Source organism: Pongo abelii, chromosome 2 (assembly GCF_028885655.2).
Source record: "Pongo abelii isolate AG06213 chromosome 2, NHGRI_mPonAbe1-v2.0_pri, whole genome shotgun sequence".
NCBI lineage: Eukaryota > Metazoa > Chordata > Mammalia > Primates > Hominidae > Pongo > Pongo abelii.
In genome coordinates this window covers 28,838,986-28,853,736 of record NC_085928.1, presented here as the reverse complement: position 1 = coordinate 28,853,736, position 14,751 = coordinate 28,838,986, and the positions used below count along the sequence as shown (strand labels likewise).

Genomic DNA, 14,751 nt, shown 5'->3' with positions numbered 1-14,751 from the left:
TTGTATTTTTAGTAGAGATGGGGTTTCACTGTGTCAGCCAGGATGGTCTTGATCTCCTGACCTCGTGATCCGCCCTCCTTGGCCTCCCAAAGTGTTGGGATTACAGGCGTGAGCCACCGCGCCTGGCCCAGGTCATATAAATCTTTCATTTTTTTTTTTTTTTTTTTTTGAGACGGAATTTCGCTCTTATTGCCCAGGATGGTGTGCAATGGCGCAATCTTAGCTCACTGCAACCTCTGCCTCCTGGGTTCAAGCGATTCTCCTGCCTCAGCCTCCCAAATAGCTGGGATTACAGGCATGCGACACCACACCCAACTAATTTTGTATTTTTAGTAAAGATGGAGTTTCTCCAAGTTGGCCAGGCTGGTCTCGAACTCCTGACTTCAGGTGATCCTCCTGCCTCAGCCTCCCAAAGTGCTGGGATTACAGGCGTGATCCACCACACCTGCTCATAAATCTTTCATCTTTTACTAAAACTAATTTTTTTTTTTTTTTTTGGAGACGGAGTCTCACTAGTCACCCAGACTAGAGTGCAGTGGCGCGATCTCGGCCCACTGCAACCTCTGCCTCCTGGGTTCACACCATTCTCCTGCCTCAGCCTCCCGAGTAGCTGGGACTACAGGCGCCTGCCACCACACCCGGCTAATTTTTTTGTATTTTTAATAGAGATGGGGTTTCACCGTGTTAGCCAAGATGGTCTCGATCTCCTGACCTCGTGATCCGCCTGTCTCGGCCTCCCAAAGTGCTGGGATTACAGGCGTGAGGCACCCACCCAGCAAAACTAAAGATTTTTTTGGAGAGGAACAATTCCGAGTTCTTAACCTAATTTTTTTTTGAGGCCCTGCATCTGCAGGGCTACTAAAAGATAAATAAGTAAAACAGGCATATCTCTTTATAGGCACATTTTTTTTTGTTTTGAGACAAGAGTCTTGCTCTGTTGCCCAGGCTGGAGTGCAGTGGCAAGAGCTTGGCTCACTGCAACCTCCACCTCCCAGGTTCAAGTGATTCTCCAGCCTCAGCCTCCCGAGTAGCTGGGATTTCAAGTGTGTGCCACCACATCTGGCTAATTTTTGTATTTAGCCACTGCACCTGGCTAGCACATCCATTTTTGACCCTTAACATATGGGAAGTTAAACAACTAGCCTGTAAATCTTTAAATATATAGGAAAAGGAAAACTTTTTCTGATGGCTCATCACTCACAGAAAAAATATACCTAGACAAAAGATAAATAATATGTTTTTCCCCACCAAGGTGAATAAAATTATCAAGAAAAATAACACCACAGTCTGCCACAAAGAGACCCAGGCTGCACATTCTCAGCCTCACATTGGGATATTTAAAATTATCTCCAGGCTGGGCACAGTGGCTCATGCCTGTAATTCCACCACTTTGCCAAGCCCAGCTAATTTTTGTGTTTTTAGTAGAGATGGGATTTCACCATGCTGGCCAGGCTGGTCTCAATCTCTTGACCTCGTGATACGCCCACCTTGGCCTCCCAAAGTGCTGGGATTACAGGCACAAGCCATCACTCCCGGCTGGGGTGGTCATTCTTTCTAGGCAAATGTTCATTGGTAACCAATTTATAATTGTAATTAATAATTTAATTTGTTGCCAGTGCGGTGGCTCACGCCTGTAATCCCAGCACTTTGGGAAGACACGGTGGGCGGATCACGAGGTCAGGAGATCAAGACCATCCTGTCTAACACGGTGAAACCCTGTCTGTACTAAAAATACAAAAAACGTAGCCAGGCGTGGTGGAGGGCGCCTGTATTCCCAGCTACTCGGGAGGCTGAGGCAGGGGAATGGCGTGAACTTGGGAGGCGGAGCTTGCAGTGAGCCAAGATAGTGCCACTGCACTCCAGCCTGGGCAACAGAGCAAGACTCCATCTCAAAAAAATAAAATAAAGTAAAATAATACAAAAGTTAGCTGCCTGTGGTGGCAGATGCCTGTAATCCCAGCTACTTGGGAGTCTGAGGCACGAGAATCACTTGAACCCAGGAGGTGGAGATTACAGTGAGCCAAGATGGCTCCACTCTACTCCAACCTGGTAACAGAAAGAGACTGCATCTCAAAAAAAAAAAAAAGGCCAGGCACGGTGGCTCACGCCTGTAATCCCAGCACTTTGGGAAGCCGAGGCGGGAGGATCACCTGAGGTTGGGAGTTCGAGACCAGCCTGAGTAACATGGAGAAACCCTGTCTTTACTAAAAATACAAAATTAGCCAGGCATGGTGGCACATGCCTGTAATCCCAGCTACTAGGGAGGCTGAGGCAGGAGAATCGCTTGAACCTGGGAGACAGAAATTGCGGTGAGCCTAGATCGCGCCATTGCACTCCAGCCTGGGCAACAAGAGCAAAACTCCTTCTCAAAAACAAAAAAAACACACGCACACAAAACAAAATTAGCTGGGCATGGTGGCACATGTCTGTAATCCCAGCTACTCAGGAGGCTGAGGCAGGAGAATCACTTTAACCTGGGAGGCGGAGGTTGCGGTGAGTTGAGATCATGCCATTGCACACCATCCTGGGCAAGAAGATCAAAACTCCATCTGAGAAAAAAGAAAATATAAATAGTTGCTTTTTGAAATAGTGAAAAATTTAAAATAACACAAATATCCAATTATCCAGCCATGAATAACTGCATAGGTCAATCTGTGGTCCCTTCATGCAATCCCATTTTCTCCAGCCACCAAAAATAATGAAATGGAGTAATGTATTGTCACATAGTAAAGAAAGCTTAGGCATATATATGTGTGTGTGTGTGTATGTGTGTGTATGTGTGTGTATGTGTGTGTGTGTGTATATATATACATATATATGTATATATATGTACACACACATTTCACATTTTTTTTTAATCAGTCTCACGGTCACCCAGGCTGTAGTGTAGTGGCATGATCTCAGCTCACTGCAACCTTCGCCTCCTGGGTTCAAGTGATTCCCCAGCCTCCATCTCTCGAGTAGCTAGGATTACAGGCCCACACCACCACGCCTGGTTAATTTTTGTATTTTTAGTAAAGACGGTTTCACCATGTTGGCCAGGCTGCTCTCAAAACTCCTGACCTGAAGTGATCGCCCACCTTGGCCTCCCAAAGTTCTGGGATTACAGGCTTGAGCCACCACACTCAACCTAGCTTTGGTATATTTTGAAGTTAAAAAAATAAATTTCTGAGCAATGTGTGTGCTATGACACGTTTTTGATACAGTAATAATGTGAAGAACAGGAGAAGAAATTGGGCATGTCATTTTCTATGTCAGACATTTCTGTAATATTTGAACTTTTTAGCAAGCATTATTATTTTTAAAAATTTAATTGTATTCTATGTTAAGTTCTGGGATACATGTGTGTGCAGGACGTGCAGTTTGTTAGTTACATAGGTAAACGTGTGCCATGGTGGTTTGCTGTACCTATCAACCCATCACCTAGGTATTAAGCCCCACATGCATTAGCTATCTGTATTATTATTATCATTATTGTAATTATTATTTTTTGAGACAGAGTTTTGCTCTGTTGCCTAGACTGGAGTGCAATGGCGCAATATCGGCTCAGTGCAACCTCTGTCTCCTGGGTTCAAGCAATTCTCCCACCTCAGCCTCCCAAGTAGCTGGGATTACAGGAGCCCGCAACCATGCCTGGCTAATTTTTGTATTTTTAGTAGAGACAGGGTTTCACGATGTTGGCCAGGCGGGTCTTGAACTCCTGACATCAGGTGATCCACCCACCTCGGCCTCCCAAAGTGCTGGGATTACAGGCATGATCCCGCACCCGGCCCTGGATTATTTTTATAATTAGAAAAAAAAAAACAGTAAAAATAATTAGCCACTCTTGGCTGGGCATGGTGGCTCATGCCTCTAATCCCAGCACTTTGGGAGGCCTAGGTGGGCGTATCACGAAGTCGAGAGAGCGAGACCAGCCTGGCCAACATGGTGAAACCCCGTCTCTACTAAAAATACAAAAATTAGCCGGGCGTGGTGGCATGCGCCTGTAGTCCCAGCTACTTGGTAGGCTGGGGCAAGAGAATCGCTTGAACCCGGGAGGCGGAGGTTGTGGTGAGCCAAGATTGTGCCACTGCACTCCAGCCTGGTGACAGAGTGAGACTCCATCTCAAAAAAAAAAAAAAAAAAAAGAGCCACCTTTTCCCGTGTTAACAGATTTTTGTTGTTGTTGTTGTTGTTGAGATGGAGTCTTACTCTGTCACCCAGGCTGGAGTGCAGTGGCATCATCTCGGCCCACCAAAATCTCCACCTCCAAGGTTCAAGCGGTTCTCCTGCCTCAGCCTCCGGAGTAGCTGGGACTACAGGCGTGCACCACCATGCCTGGCTAATTTTTGCATTTTTAGTAGAGATGGGGTTTCACCATGTTGGCCAGGCTGGCGTCGAACTCCTGACCTCGTGATCTGCCCACCTTGGCCTCCCAAAGTGCTGGGATTACAGGCGTGAGCCACCGTGCCCGGCCAAAAGATTGTATTTTTAATAATAGCATTTCTTGGCCTAGAAGTATTTTAAGCAACCGACATTCAAACTACACTAAAAAGGGACTCAATTTGTTATTTACAGGATTAATGATTGTGCATCAGGCTGGAAGAGCTTCCTGTTTTTCTTCTGGGGATGGATTTAGACCAACCAGAAGAAAGAAAAACGTAACTTCCCAACTCATCAGGCTATGTGTCTAAATGGAGCAGAGATATCCTAATTTTATTAAAGGTGAGAGGGTCAGGTTTTCCTTAGAAAGAAGTGCAACTTGTTAACTTTGTATTCAGTGTTGCCATACCTACGTTCTTAGGTTCCTCTCCCCTTCTTTTTGTTGTTGTTGAGACGGGGTCTCCCTCTGTCTCCCGGGCTAGAGTGCAGTGGCACAATCTCAGCTCACTGCAACCTGGGCGAGTGATCTCCTGGAATCGAGTGATCTCCTGGGATCAAGTGATCCCCCTGCCTCAGCCTCTCGTGTAACTGGGACCACAAGCGTGCGCCACCATGCCTAGCTAATTTTTTGGACTTTTTGTAGAGACGGGGTCGCACTTTGTTGCCCAGGCTGCTCTCGAACTCCTGGGCTCAAGCAATCCTGCCACCTCAGTCTCCCAAAATGCTGGGATTACAGGCATGAGCCACCATGCCTGGTCCTCTGATCTTCTTTACTCAGTAACACAGGTGGCACCTCAGGAGCCAAAGATCTTATCCATAGGGACACTCTTCCCAGGGACCATGCTGTGAGCCCTAATGCTGATCTCTAGTATTTGCTTCCCACTCGATCATCAAATCCTGATTTTTGATTGATTTCCTCTAGTTGGGCTCTTTGCATGGGAACTGGGTGGGTAATACACATATTCCAGGCAGATACAGATAATTATAACAGTTAACATTTATTGAGCACAGATGTACTAAGCAGTATATTTACATTATCTCATTAATTCTCATGATTAGCCTGTTTTATAGATGAGAAAACTGATGGTCAGAAGATTGCTCAGTGCTATACAGTTAATGAGAGATGAGTTAAGATTCCAACACAGATGTTTCTTTTTCAGAAACATGAGATGTTAACCCTTAAGTCGGTGTTATCAAAATGTGAATCCTGACCAGGAACATCAACATCACCTGGAAACTTGTTAGAAATGCAGATTCTCCAGACCTACTGAGTAAGACACTTAGAGACCTAGAAAGCTGTTTTTAAACAAGGCCTGAAGGTGGTTTTAGTGCAGGCTGATGCCCTAAATTACAGAGTTGTGTTGTGTAATTAAATTTTCTAGCCGGGCGCAGTGGCTCATGCCTGTAATCCCAGCACTTTGGGAGGCCGAGGCGGGTGGATCACGAGGTCAGGAGATCGAGACCATCCTGGCTAACACGGTGAAACCCCATCTCTGCTAAAAATACAAACAATTAGCCGGGCGCGGTGGTGGGCGCCTGTAGTCCCAGCTACTTGGGAGGCCGAGGCAGAAGAATGGCGTGAACCCGGGAGACGGAGCTTGCAGTGAGCTGACATCGCGCCACTGCACTCCAGCCTGGGCGGCAGAGCGAGACTCCGTCTCAAAAAAAAAAAAAAAAAAAAAACTTTCTGAAATGGTGAAAATTTTTTTTCCACTTTTATTCTAGGTTCAGAGGTACATGTGCAGGTTTGTAATATAGGTGAATTACATGTCACAGGGGTTTGATGTACAGATTATTTCATCACCCAGGTAATCAGCATAGTACCCACTAAGTAGTTTTTTGATCCTCACCGTCCTCCTGCCCTCCACCCTCAAGTAGGCCCCGTGTCTGTCGTTCCCTTCTTTGTGTTCTGGAAATGTTTTAAACTCTCTGCTGTCCAGTAAGGTACCTACTAGCCACATGTGATTCCTGAGCATTTGAAATACAGCTAGTGTGACTGATAAACTAAATTTTTAATTTTATTTAATTTTTATTTTATCTTATTATTTGAGACGGATCTTGCTCTGTCACCCAGGCTGGTGGGCAGTGGTGTGAACCTGGCTCACTGCAGCCTCAACCTCTTGGATTCAAGGGATCCTCCTGCCTCAGCCTCTTGAGTAGCTGGAACTACTCCTGGGCTCAAGCAATCATCCCATCTTGGCTTCCTAAAGTCCTGGGATACAGGTGTGAGCCACCGCACTCAGCCTTTATTTAATGTTAATTAAAATCTAAATAGCCACATATGTTCAGTGGTGTCCATATTTAGATGGCACAGCTATTGTCTCCTTACATCCTTGACTACGGTTCCTTTTTTAGATCAACCCTCACCTCCAAGGAGAACTACTAATGTAGGCAATTAGCAGCAATTATAGCAGGATAGTTTCAGAAAACCATTGGAATTGGTGCAGTCTTGTGTGGGGCGCATTATCTAGGGAGCTTCTCATTTTGTCTATGTATGGAATTGGTTTTAAAGAGAATAGATAAGACCATTTGTCTTAGTCAGTTTGTACTGCTATAACAAAATACCACAGACTGGATAATCTATGAACAATAGACATTTATTTCTTATAGATCCGTAGGCAGAGAGGTCCAGGGTCAAGGCATCAGGTGATGAGGCCCCAGTCTCTCTGCTTCTAAGATGGTGCTTTGTTGCTGCATCCCCTGGAGGGGAGGAACGCTATGTCCTCACAAAGCAGAAGGGACAGAAAGGGCAAAAAGGGGTCAAACTCCCTCCATCAAGCCTTTTTATAATGGCATTAACCCATTAATGAGGGCAGAGTCCAAATGACCTAAACACCTCCCAAAAGGCCCTACCTCCCAATACTGTTGCATTGGTAATTAAGTTACCAAGATATGAATTTTGGGGGACACATTCAGACCATAGCACCATTCAGCCCACATGATCCTTATATTAGCCTATGTAATACCAAAAGTAGTAATTAGGTTATTTACACAGATTGATTACCCTGTATAGACAGTGAACAATGGCTCTGATGCACAATTAAGATGAACTTCACAAATACTGTCCTAGAGATGACTTTGGTAAAGGGTCATAAAAAACCTTATGAAATGCATTTTTTTTTTTTTGAGACGGAGTCTTGCTCTGTCTCCCAGGCTGGAGTGCAGTGGTGCAATCTGGGATCACTGCAAGCTCCGCCTCCCAGGTTCACGCCATTCTCCTGCCTCAGCCTCCCAGAGTAGCTGGGACTACAGGCGCCCACCACCACACCCAGCTAATTTTTTGTATTTTTAGTAGAGACGGGGTTTCACCGTGTTAGCCAGGATGGTCTCGATCTCCTGACCTCGTGATCCGTCCGCCTCGGCCTCCCAAAGTGCTGGGATTACAGGCGTGAACCACCGTGCCCGGCCATGAAATGCATTTTTTAAGCATGTTAGAATATTCAGGTATGATACCTCATTTGATTTGATTCAGAGGCAATTTTCAGACAAATGTCCAAAGGAGAGAGAGAGACTCAGCTGGTGGACATAAGCTTTCTTGACACTACAGTGAAAAAGATACTAAGAATATTAAATCCCTTCTGCTCACGTGGGGAAGTTCATTAGCAGGAGCCGGGGTAAATTCCAACAAACATATATTGACTCCTATGGGCCAGCACTGACGAGAATTTAATGATAACACAGTTGTGTTCCTGGCAGATGCATGATGACAGTTGTGCTTTAGGAAACTTACTTTGATCAGGGGCTACTGTGGGACTTCTTGCTAGGGACAGGGAAGACCAGAATGAGGTGGTTGTTGGTGGGACCGGAAAGGCAAGTTATGTGAAGCCTTGCAAAGTTAGAATCTCAGGGGAACTTATAAGATATGGGAATTAAACTTTGTTATAATAATGAGGTTTAAATTTGGGTACTAGGAAATGGTGCTATTATTCATATCACATTAGAACAAAAGAGATATGGAAGAGAGGAAGACGTACTGTGAACTTGAGTGATTCCTCCCTTCTTGGTTTTTGCAGAGCACCTCATATAGCTTGCATAGTTTTTATTCTACAAAATAATGTTTTGCTGGATTGTGAGTTCTTAGATTACAAGGACTACATCTTATTTAACTTTATATTGCTAGCACTAGACTAAAGGCCTAGCACAGAGATATTGACTAAGTCATGAGTGAATGACTGGATGAATAAAGAAAATGCTAGGGGCCCGGCGAAATGGTTCACGTCTGTAATCCTAGCACTTCCGGAGGCCAAGGCGGGTGGATCACAAGGTCAGGAGTTTAAGACCAGACTGGCCAACATGGTGAAACTCCGTCTCTACTAAAAATAAAAAAATTAGCCGGGCGTGCTGGCGGGCGCCTGTAATCCCAGCTACTCAGGAGGCTGAGGCAGGAGAATCGCTTGAACCCAGGAGGCGGAGGTTGCAGTAAGCCGAGATCGTGCCACTGCACTCCAGCCTGGGTGACAGAGTGAGACTGCATCTCAAAAAAAAAAAAAAAAAAAGGAAATGCTAGGGACTTGGCTTAGTTCTCTTAATTGCTGCCAAGCCTAAGTTTAGGTGTCTCTACAGGAGTCTTGCCATTGGCTCAGATAAGGAATATTAATGTCGAATATATGTCACAGGTCTGGGTTTTGGTTCGTAAGTGGTGGTGGGTGGTAGTGTGGGTATGTAGTGTGAAGTAAGCAGAGGGTATTGTGTGATGGATAGAAGAAAAGACATCTAAGTAGGTACATTTATTTATTTAATGTATTTATTTTAATCTTTTTTGTCTTTCTTTTTAAAACAATATTTTTTGTAGAGACGGGATCTCACTAAGTTGCTCAGACTAGTCTCGAACTCCTGTGTTCAAGTGATCCTCCTGCCTTGGCCTCCCAAAGGGCTGCGATTACAAGTGGTACATTTATTTTTAGTATGCTCCTACTTCCCTTTCTATTACTATGATTAAATTTTGTTTCTCTATTTCCTAATTCTCAGATATCTATTCATTTATTAACTCAACTAATATGCATTTTCACCTAATGTATACCAGGCATTGTGTAATGTGCTGGGATACAAAATCCAAAAAGCAATTTCTGGAGTGCAGGTTATCCTAGCCATGAGGCTTGTGCTGTTCTCTTACAGTTCATATTAGCATGTCCAGTGAGTCTTTGATAGTCTCTTTGTTTTTTGGTGCAATATGGTATCCCACGTTTATCTTACATTGCATCATTTCTCTTTGAAATAGTTCCCCTTACTTCAAATAAATGCATAGTAAAATTTATGCTATCTAACAATGTCTTTTTTTCTGCTTTAAACATCTTCTATTTCATAGGGAGAGTGTTTCAACCTCAAAAAGTATTAACATTGGGTCTTTATTAGTTGTAAAATATGTATTTACTTTTTTAAGTTTAAAGGCATCTTGATAATTTTCCATGAGACTTAGCAAAATTCCAATACTGATATTTAATATTTTAAAGTAAGCCTCTTTCTTAGTGATTCCAATATAGATCCAATATCTGCTTTGGATATAATAATAATCTATAGTATAAATTGGGTAAAAACCATATTTAAATGGCATATCTTTTAAAACACTGACTTTGTTTTGGGAAGCAACAATTTTGCAGTGGCATGATCTCGGCTCACTGCAACCTCCACCTCCCGGGTTCAAGTGATTCTTCTGTCTCAGCCTCCTGAGTAGCTAGGACTACACGCACATGCCACCATGCCCAACTAATTTTTGTAGTTTTAGTAGAGATGGATTTCACCATGTTGGCCAGGCTGGTCTCAAACTCCTGACCTTGTGATCCACGCACCTTGGCCTCCCAAAGTGCTGGATTACAGGCGTGAGCCACTGCACCTGGCCCTGGAAAGCAATAATTTTTCTTTAGCACATTGCTAAACAAAGCAACAAAGCAGCCATTACAAATAAACTCTCCCTACCTTTTTTTGTCCCTTATCATTCTTCTTGCTTGAGAAATAAATGTGTCATGCTTTCCAACGTGATAATTTGATCCTTTTTTTTTGGAAACATCTTGCTCGTTCGACCAGGCTGGAGTGCAGTGGCACAATCACGGTTCACTACAGCCCTAACCTCCCAGGCTCAAGTGAGCCTCCTGCCTCAGCCTCTGGAGTAGCTGGGACTACAGGCACACATGCCACTGTGCCTGCTTGATATTTTTAGTTTTTGAGGAGACACGGTCTCACTATGCTTCGCAAGCTGGTCTGGAACCCGTGGCTCAATGATCCTCCTGCTCAGCCTCCCAAAGTGCTGAGATTACAGGCGTGAGCCACTGCTCCCAGCCTAGAGTTGTTTACTTTCTTTTCCACTCAGTTTGAGCATTTGTATAGGAAAAATAGCTAATAATAAGGATGCTGTCTAAATAACTACTTGGAAAGTGATGAACTTTTATAGAATATTTGATTCATAAACTTAAAAGATTATGTAAATTAGTAACATTAGTAACATTAGTAAATAGCTAATAATAAGGATGCTGTCTAAATAATTACTTGGAAAGTGATGAACTTTTATAGAATATTTGATTCATAAACTTAAAAGATTATGTAAATTAGTAACATTAGTAACATTAGTAAATAGCTAATAATAAGGATGCTGTCTAAATAACTACTTGGAAAGTGATGAACTTTTATAGAATATTTGATTCATAAACTTAAAAGATTATGTAAATTAGTAACATTAGTAACATTAGTAAATAGCTAATAATAAGGATGCTGTCTAAATAATTACTTGGAAAGTGATGAACTTTTATAGAATATTTGATTCATAAACTTAAAAGATTATGTAAATTAGTAACATTAGTTAATAACATTGAAATACTTTCAATAGGTTTTGGGCATTGGGAAAATGATTTTAAAATGAAAATACTTTCATCATTCATTAATGCTAGTACAGCATGACTTGCTCTTAGTTTGCATAAATAATGTATGTGCATTCTTCAGAAAAGGTAACCATCTTTGCTAAAGCTCTTCATGGTGCCTAGCTGAATTTAGAAGCTATAATCTCAGTTGATGTAGTCAGCTTCAGAACTGTCTTACCCTTACAGATGGAATGTCAATATTGCAGCTGTGATGCTTTTATATCATGTGAGAAGAACAATATAGTCCTGGGAGGCAAGTGCAGATGACCCCAAGGTCCTTGTAGACAAGGAAGTAAAAGCTAAGAAGAAATGGCACGTTTCTTAGGAAACATTTCAATATTGTTATTTATACAAGGATGCAGAGAACAGTACAGCTGGAGAATTAAATAGAGAGATCAGCACACAGATGAGTAAGAAAGCACTGTTTTGCCAACTGGATAACATCTGGCACATTAGAGTCAACCTAAATACCTAACAAGCTAAACAAAAGTTCAAGTAGCAGATGATCTCTTTATCTTTCTGCAAAGAGCAGGAACATAGCAGCCAAAAATGAGTCATGTTAGATGTGGAAATCTGAGATACAGTTTAAAAAATAAAATCCTCCTTTAAACAGATATGGAATATGCAGCTGGAATTGTAGCAATCAGGAAAGTGAGAAGAAGGCAGTTTATAGAAAACCTATAAACTATTAACTCCATTGCAGTAGTTTACTATATAAAATACAGCAAATTTGTCTTCCACTCAAGATTGCTAGCATTTATCAGATTATCGGCAGTGCTTATAAGGCAAAACAATTTTTTCAGAAGTAAAGCAGAGGCATATATTGGTAATCAATTACAGGTCCATGACTCTAATAAAGCTTTTTTTGAGATCAACTTAACAAAATATTCTATGCATTATCGATATTTTTAGGTGACTTTCATGTCAGAATTTCTATTCTTGGCCTTTTCTCTATATTTTGCATCACCATGCCTGGGATACCTTTCTGAGACAGTGAATCCAATCTGAGTTTTAGTCACAGTAACAAATTAAAATGGCATCAAAAATCCAATCTATTTTTTGTTATTTTCTGACTTAGGGAGAAAAAAACCCAAGTTGGCAATGCGACCTTCATATTTGATGTTTCATTATTGAAGAAATGTAATTTTCAAGTTTTTATGTTATTTTATTTTTTTATTTTTTGAATTCAGGGTCTCGTTCTATTGCCCAGGCTCTCTGAGGAGGGAACATATAAATGGAGAACTGAATAACAGGAAGGAGCCAATTACATAAAGAATGAGGCAAGAACATTCTAGACAGCGGACAGAGCTAGTGCTAAGGTCCTAAGGCAGGAATAAACATCATTAGGAACAAAGCATGGAAAATATAATGTGTGTGTGATGAAGTTATTGGTTGCATTAAATATGATGGCAATGACAGTACAAATAGTAGATAACTAACAAATCCTTAAGAGAGGAAATAAATTTAAAGTATCCAAGAATGGTGCTGATAATTGCAATGTGGTCACAGAAATGAGCCAGACACGTTTACAAAGGTCCAAATGTTACAGAATGAGTGAGTTTAATTCCTGCATTAATTCCAGTGACTCCTGGCCAAGACTCAAAGCCATCATAAGAACATCATCAGAATGGATCCAAAGAGTAGAATATTTTTTCTGCAGTTCGAACTTTAGGAAGAAGTCAGACTATAACATCACCATTGTAAAAGGCAATGGCTTGGCCAGGCACAGTGGCTCACGCCTGTAATCCCAACACTTTGGGAGGCCGAGGCAGGCAGATCACCTGAGGTAAGGAGTTCGAGACCAGTCTGGCCAACGTGGTGAAACCCCGTCTCTACTAAAAATAGAAAAATTAGCTGGGCGTGGTAGCGGGCACCTGTAATCCCAGCTACTCGGGATGCTGAGGCAGGAGAATTGCTTGAACCCGGGAGGTGGAGGCTGCATTGAGCCAAGATCGTGCCACTACACTCCAGCCTGGGCGACAAGAGCGAAACTCCGTCTCAAAAAAAAAAAAGGCAATGGCCTATAACAAACCCAATCCTCACTCTCACCTCCACTTTTAAATCTCTCTTTAAAAAGCACTGTAAAAATATTTTATACAATCTTTTAGTTCTTTTGTAGTATTGGCCAGTAAATATTACTATTTATCATCAGTAAGGGAAATAAATCTTAGACTTCCATCTCCTCCCAATTTAATACTTTTAAATAAGTTTTAAATGAAATTTGCATTTCCGTGAAATTATTTATTCTACTCTGACCCTTCATGAGTAGTTTCAGTGCTTTTGCTTACAAGCTGTCAAGCTGCAGATTTAAAATGGTAACTACTTGTTGAGGCTCAAAGTTCAGAAAACCTAAAGAAAATGAGATACTGTTTTCATAGTTCTCTTAAGTAATGAGGCCGGGCGCGGTGGCTCACGCTTGTAATCCCAGCACTTTGGGAGGCTGAGGCGGGCGGATCACGATGTTAGGAGATCGAGTCCACTAAAAATACAAAAAAATTAGCCGGGCGTGGTGGCGGGCGCCTGTAGTCCCAGCTCGGAGAGGCTGAGGCAGGAGAATGGCGTGAGCCCGGGAGGCGGAGGTTGCAGTGAGCCGAGATCGCGCCACTGCACTCCAGCCTGGGCGGCAGAGCAAGACTCCGTCTCAAAAAAAAAAAAAAAAAAAAAAAGTAATGATAAATTATAGAAAGGCATTTTAAACTAAACATTTTGCAACAGTACACTGAAGAGGCTAAATCATTGTGTGATAATTTGGAGTGTCTCCCTTTTCCCTTACCTCCAATCTACCCCAGTGTCAGAAGTTTAACTTAAAAGAAATAACTTTATTAAGGGAAGAATAGCTGTCATAGTCCCTTTCCTGCAATTTAGGAATCATGAGACCTGTGAACTCTTACTTGCTCCGTAAGTCAGCCTAGGAAGTGACTTAAAAGGCTGTCAGGAAACGCACAGGGGGCTCATTCGCTGCCTGGTGAGACCTGGGAGAAATCAAGTCTTCAGAGATGCAAATTAACAGCAGAATACAACCTATTGTTCTATAGATTCAGTTTAAAGAAAAGGCTTTCCTGAATGCAAGACAAAATGGACTTTTGAAATGCTGGGGACTGACAGAGGAGTTGAGCACTTCATTCTAGGCTTTCCATATGAAGGGAATTAGGAATTTTAGACTCAGGATCACACTTGTAAGAACACTGTGTTTTGCAACTTCTTCAGGATTGTTTTATTTGACATCTTGTTACCTACTAATGAGAGCAGTTAACTCAACATTAAAAGCCAGTATGTGTGTATTCAGGGCCAACCAGACTGCCTTTCTCAGCCCTGAGAATCCCTGGGGAGAGAAATACTTTTTCTAGTAACCAAAGAAAGGAAAACAAGGTGAGTGCGTGGGAACTGCTACAAGAAGACATAAAGGAAAACGGAGCATGGGCAATCAGCTAAGCATGAAAAACAGCTGCCTGTCACCCACTGTGGCTTTAGGGCAGCAGTTTTTGACCTTTGGAAGATAAGTGGCTTCCAGAATTTCCGATGCACAGGCTGCACCTCAGAC

At 42.4% G+C, this 14,751-nt stretch overlaps 1 long non-coding RNA gene across 3 annotated transcripts in view; it reads left to right on the top strand.

The window, feature by feature from the left end:
* LOC112132735 (uncharacterized) overlaps positions 1 to 14,751 on the top strand; it is a 54,168-nt gene that overhangs the window by 12,208 nt on the left and 27,209 nt on the right. For 2 of the 3 annotated variants that reach the window (XR_002914455.3, XR_008523608.2), the window contains 2 exons: positions 4,558 to 4,704; positions 9,155 to 9,676. This is a non-coding gene — a long non-coding RNA (uncharacterized LOC112132735). Of the gene's footprint in view, positions 1 to 4,557; positions 4,705 to 9,154; positions 9,677 to 14,751 lie in introns of those variants that run through there. The other variant, XR_002914453.3, reaches the window with a different exon arrangement.